This window comes from Amblyraja radiata, chromosome 4 (assembly GCF_010909765.2).
Source record: "Amblyraja radiata isolate CabotCenter1 chromosome 4, sAmbRad1.1.pri, whole genome shotgun sequence".
NCBI lineage: Eukaryota > Metazoa > Chordata > Chondrichthyes > Rajiformes > Rajidae > Amblyraja > Amblyraja radiata.
In genome coordinates, this window is record NC_045959.1 from 46,505,733 (window position 1) to 46,512,431 (window position 6,699).

General features: G+C 46.4%; 1 long non-coding RNA gene across 1 annotated transcript; it reads right to left on the reverse strand.

The window, feature by feature from the left end:
- Positions 1 to 298: 298 nt before the first annotated feature.
- On the reverse strand, positions 299 to 6,290 carry LOC116971712. Its single transcript, XR_004411578.1, has 3 exons — positions 6,192 to 6,290; positions 5,931 to 6,085; positions 299 to 1,081 (listed from the first exon to the last, which is right to left on the reverse strand). It is a non-coding gene; the product is annotated as an uncharacterized LOC116971712 (long non-coding RNA).
- Positions 6,291 to 6,699: the final 409 nt, after the last annotated feature.

Sequence of the window (6,699 nt, forward strand, 5' to 3'; positions counted from 1 at the left end):
ATCACATTTCCAATTTTACTGATGATACAAAACTTGGGAATTGTTTGAGCGGTGAGAAGGATGTAAAGAGGTTTTAAAGGGTGAGTGTGTGGGCCAGAACATAAAATAAGGAATATAAAATGGCAATGTGAAGTCATCTACTGTGGCACATAAAACAAGTTTAAATTGCTATATTGTTGTGTGCAGTGAGATACAGTGAAAAGCTTTTGTTTGCATGCTATGCAATTAAATCAGGTAATACTGTACATGAATACAATCAAGCCATACACAAGCACAATAGGTAGAGAGAGGAGAAACAGACAATTTCTCAACATTGTAGCATAATCGTTTCTGAGAAAAAGTCCAATGTTCACAATGATGTTGGGTGGAAATTAGGAAATGTATCCTAGCTTCTGGAAGGACCGTTCAGAATTCAAATAACAGTGGAAGAAGCTGTTCCAGAGTCTGAAGGTACGTGCGTTCAAGCTTTTATATCCTCTTTGTGGTGGAAACAGCGAAAAGTGAAAAATGACAAGGGTGGAAAAGGTCTTTGATTATGTTGGCTGTTTTCCCAAGGGAGTGAAGTGTAGATGTAGTCAATGGTGGGAAGTCTGGTCTGTGTGCTGGAGTGATCCACAACTCTGCAATTTCGTGTGGTCTTGGGCAAAGCTGTTCCCAAACCAAGCTATGATAAAACCCGGCAGTACGTTTTCTACAGTTCAACTGTAGAAGTTGGTAGGAGTCTTTAAATTAATGTCAAATATCCTTGTCTTCTGAGGAAGTAGAAACGATGGTATGCTTTTTTGGTGATGATGGAATTCAGTGGCTCATATTATTTCCTTCATCTAAATCCATTCTGTGCTTTAACCCAATAAGGCGGTTTCAATTATGTCAATGTACCATCATCATAATGAGCTGCCCGATGGTACTGCAGACTGCTGTTGTGGTGATCTGGAGGATGAAGCGTACCACCGCCATCTTGCTGGAGGGAGCAATAAGAAGCAGGATCCATCCATTCCTTTCTGAAAACTTGAGGTTATTTTCAACATGGCATCCATCTCTAATGGTTAGGGCAGTGCCTCATACTCTGGATCTAACCCAGCTGTAAAAGATAGAATAGTTTATGGGCCATTCTTTGGAAAGTGAACCAAAAATGTCACACATGTGATCAGATGGCATCACATAAAGTAAAAAATACATTAAAAAATTATTGTAAGATTAATCTTATTCATTGCTATTTTCCTACCTACAGAACTATAATGCATGTCTGTTAAAGATATGAACATTCTAGCTTTTTAAAATTCACATGGTTTGTAAGATAAAACCGAGTTATGAAAAAAACTTTTCCGTGTGAGGTCACACACGTGACCAGTCATAATTGACCTCTCACCCTAAACAAACATTGTCGGCATAACATAAACATTTTTCTTGATAAGCTTTGGAAAAAAAATGACCAAGCTGCCCCATCTAAACTAGTCCAATTTGCTTGCATTTAGCCCATATCCCTCTAAACCTTTCCAATGCATGTACCTGTTCACATATCTTTTAAACCATAGGTTGTAGGTGAGAGGGGAAAAAGTAATAGGGAACTGAGGGGCAAGTTTTTCCACTTAGACAGTGGATGGTATAAAGAACGAGCTGCCAGGGAAAGTATTTAAGGGACAATTACAATATTTCAAAGATACTTGGACAGGTACATGGATAGAAAAGATTTAGAGGGATATGAACCAAACGCAAAAAAAAAAGAGACTAGGTTTATATGGGTCATCTTGATTGACAGGGTTAAGTTGGGCCAAAGGGCCTATTTCTGTGCTGCACTGACTCTTTTGAAAGTATTGTTAGCTGGTGCACAATTATAAACAGAACAGATTATTGCTATGGAAAGACACTCTGGCACCATCTATTAACAAAAAGATGCACAAAATCAAGGAGTTTCTGGTCTGGTCTTGCTAAAGTTAAATATCAGATGCAGCCAGTTTAAAAACTCAGTTTGGTTCCTAAAGTCATGCGTTCATTGAGCACAAATCTACTGAAGCAACAGCTTTCATGAAAGACATCTCAAAAGATTACGGATTGTTCTTTAATCAACATTCATTATGATGTTTCTCTCTTCAGTGATGTTTCCTGATGGGCTGAATGGGCCTCATTTTGTTTTTTTATTTCCAACATCTGCCATTTTTTGTTCAAATTTACCTCTTATATCCCCTCCTAGTACTAGACTAACAGACTGAAGATGGGTCACAACCCACAATGTTGGCTGACCATAGAGGTTTGCATGGTCCACAAAGCTGTTGAAGATGGCGGCGCGTCCAGACGCAGCGGCTTTGCGCTCCCAAGCCCGAGTTTACTCGGAGCAGCCCGGTACCGAACGCGGCTGGAAATCAAGGTAATTAAAAACCCCAGAACCCCTAGAACCCATAGGAACCCTAGTAACCCCGGAAACCCCAGGAACCATAAGAAGAAACTCGCCTACAGGACGAGGGAATCCAAGACCCGCATCGCAATCGCGACTGGTCGCACATGGAGCCGTTCAGAACTACTCAGCATCGGACGCGGCTGCGAGAAACTGGCGTGTGAGTACTACAGTACCCTTACCGTCCCGTCGGAGCTGGGCAGGAAAGCCCCTTGGATCACCACTCCGGAGGGCAGGAGACGGAGCAAGCGCCGGGAACGGAAGCAGAAACGTGGAAGGCGAGCGGGGGTGCAGGACAGGCTACGGAGGGCTCCACAAAGACCATCGCTCCCAAGCGTCTTTCTCGCGAATGTCCGATCACTCACCAACAAGATGGATGAGGTAAGGCTCTGGATCAACACCCAGCGATCCCTGGAAGACTGCTGTGTGCTGATCTTCACAGAGACCTGGCTCAGTGCGCTGGTTCCCGATGGGGCTGTGGACCTGACCAACCGGTCACTGCATCGTGCTGATAGAACAAAGGACTCCGGTAAGAGCAAGGGTGGCGGGTTCTGCATCTACATCAACAATGACTGGTGTACCAACCACACTGCAGTAGAGAGCTACTGTTCCCCTGACCTGGAATACCTACTGCTTAAATGTAGACCGTTTTACCTGCCTCGGGAGTTTACTGTGGTTTTCATCATGGCCATATACATCCCACCACAGGCTAATGCTAACCTAACACTAGCACAACTGCACTCGGCCATCAGTAAGCAGCAGGATGCTCACCCCGACGGTGCCTTCATTGTTGCAGGGGACTTTAACCAGGTCGACCTACGTGCCACACTCCGCAAATTCCACCAGCATGTGCAGTGCCCTACCAGGGGCTCAAACACGTTGGATAAAGTGTACACCAACATCAAGGACGCATACAGAGCTCTCCCCCGCCCATCCCTGGGACAATCCGATCACCTCTCACTGTTTCTACTGCCTGCATATAAACCCCTCATCCGCAAGACCAAACCTGCAATAAGGACGGTCAAAATATGGCCCAAGGATGCCACCCTACAACTCCAGGACTGCTTTGATCGCACCGACTGGGACCTGTTTGCACAACAGGCTACCAGTGGTACAGAGGTAGACTTGGAGGAGTACACATCCACTGTGCTCTCCTACATCAACTGCTGTGTGGAGACTGTCACAGTGGACAAGCAAATAAAGATGTTCCCAAACCGGAAACCCTGGATGAACAAGGAGGTTCAGGATCTGCTAAGGGCACGCAACAACGCCTTTAAATCCAGAGACACTTCTGCTTACAGAGCGGCCAGGTCGAACCTGAACAGAGGCATAAAAAAGGCCAAAGTCATCCACAGGCAAAGGGTAGAAGACCACTTCAATACCGCGGACACCAGAAGCATGTGGCAGGGTGTCAGGGACATCACTGACTACAAGAGCAGCCCCGCCTGCCCCCACGGTGATATCACACTGGCCAATGAACTAAACACCTTCTTTGCCCGGTTCGAAACTGGCAACACCACCAGGTGTGGAATAACCCCGGCCATTGCGGAGGGACAGGCCTTAACACTGAGCACTCAGGAGGTACAGTGCACTCTGCGTAGGATCAATCCACGCAAGGCTGCAGGCCCGGATGGAGTCCAGGGAAGAGTATTAAAGGACTGTGCTGGACAGCTGGCGGAGGTATTCACGAGAATCTTCAATCTATCTCTATCTCTGGCAACGGTCCCCAAGTGCCTGAAAACAGCCACCATAGTGCCGGTGCCGAAAAAGTCCAAAATCACCAACCTCAACGACTACCGCCCGGTTGCCCTGACTCCAATCCCTATGAAGTGCTTCGAAAGGCTGGTCCTCTCCCATATTAAATCCAGCATCCCTGCCTCACTGGACTCCCATCAATTTGCATACAGGGCAAATAGATCGAGAGGATGCCATCTCTCTGGCCCTTCACACTGTCCTGACTCACCTGGACAGACAGGGCACGTATGTGAGGATGCTCTTCATTAACTATAGCTCTGCATTCAATACGGTCATCCCCACCAAGCTCACCACCAAACTCCACCAGCTAGGCCTCAGCTCACCGATATGCGCTTGGATCCTGACCTTTCTCACGGAGCGACCGCAGGCAGTGAGACTGGGCCCGCACCTGTCCTCCACCATCACCCTGAGCACCGGCACACCACAGGGTTGTGTACTAAGCCCCATGCTCTACTCCCTCTTCACTCACAACTGTGTCCCTGCATTCGACACCAACACCATCGTGAAGTTTGCAGACGACACAGTGGTTGGGCTGATCACCAACGGTGATGAAACAAACTACAGAGCAGAGGTGCAGAACCTGGCGGACTGGTGCGCCAATAAAAACTTGGCACTAAACACCTCCAAGACCAAGGAGCTGATTATTGACTTCAGGAGGTCCCATTCTGGAGAATACGCCCCAATCTCCATTTACGGGGAAAGTGTGGAGAGAGTGTCCAGCTTTAAGTTTCTGGGCACTCACTTTTCAGAAGACCTCACATGGTCCACGAACACCGCCGCGCTGGTCAAGAAGGCGCAACAACGACTGTTCTTCCTGAGGACATTAAAAAAGACTGGTCTGCCCCAACAGCTGCTGACAACGTTCTACCGCTGCACCGCAGAGAGCATACTAACGTATGGCATCTCTGTGTGGTATCTCAGCTGCACGGAGGCGGAGAGGAGAGCTCTTCAGCGCGTCGTCAACAGAGTGCAGCGGATCATCGGGACAGAGCTACCAGCCTTGGAGGGCATCTACCACACGCGGTGCCTCAGGAAGGCCCTCAGCATCCATAAGGACTCATCACACCCCTGCCACGGTCTGTTTCAACTACTTCCCTCCGGCAGACGTTACAAGGCCTTCTACGCCCGAACCTCCAGACTCAGGAACAGTTTTATCCCAAGAGCTATAGCGGCTCTGAAACGGCCCTAATGAGTGCCCCCCCACTCACCCCCTTTGGACAGTCTCCCTCAGATGGTCACGTCAATCAATTCAGCTTGCTTATTTATGTATTGTATTTATTTACCTTTCTTGTACATCAGTGGAGCTGCATACTAAATCTCGTTGCACTGATGTGCAATGACAATAAAAGATATTATTATTATTATTATTATTATTATTATTGAGCAACACATTTTGTTTTTTGATCCATGATTCCAGCATCTGCAGATTCCCATGGCTCTAAATTACAGTGTACAGTTTCTTGACATTTAATGATTGGGGCCAGCTGAAAAATAAAGACCTTTGATGCCTGCAACTTGCATTTATGTAATTGAGATCTTCAAGAAAATGTCAGCTTGTGTACAATTGTTTCACACTAACCATGTTGTGTGATACCTACTACCCAGCCTGAATATCAACTCCCAGCCCGAACTTTGCATCTTTTGTTACGAAGCACTATAAATAAAGAAATAGGACATCCAGACAAAATAAACGTAAATGGCAGGCTTGGGGAATACATTTTTTTCTGGTGATTTTTAAAAGACTGTCAGTGAGGAATAAATTACTCTTTTTGGTTGCTCTTACCAGAGGCTTTGTTGGAATGAACGAGGGAACATTGCAGATGCTCTGGATCTCCTTGCGCAAGCCGGCAACTGTCAGTGTGCAGATTGGTCAGGTTAAGCTCATTGGTGCACAGAAGGTACATGATAGCCAAGATCTGAGAGCATGGGTCCATCAATCTTTAAGAAAGAAAAAAGTTTAAAAACAAAATCAACAGTAAAGGCAACTAAATTAAACATTTTTTTAATTGAAAATCTCTTTTTGAATGTAAATGTTCACACTTACATAGACGACTGGTGACTTCTGCTTGCCCAAGACAGCATAGAAGGAGGGTTGAGGAGGAAGGTTACTGGGAGTGGAGGTGCTCCGTATCTGTTGGTGAAATCGGAGACAGAGACAGAGGCAAGGGCGCAAGAGAATCAGTGAACTAGTTTAGTTTAGAGATACAGCGCAAAAACATCCCCGCACATTAACACTATCACGCACAGTAGGAGCAATTTATAATTTTTACCGTACCCAATTAACCTACAAACCTGTACGCCTTGAGTGTGGGAGTTAACCAAAGATCTCAGAGAAAACGGACACAGGTCACGGGGAGAACGAACAAATTCCACAGAGAGCACCCGTAATCAGGATCAAACCCGGGTCTCTGGTGCTGTAAGGCAGCAACTCTACGCTGCACCACCATTCCGCCCCTGGTTGAGGCAGCAGTTGGCTGAGGTCTGGAGATACCAGATGTCGACAGTCCCCCTTAGTTCTCGGCGATTCTCCCACGCAGGGTCCTACTTCGTTC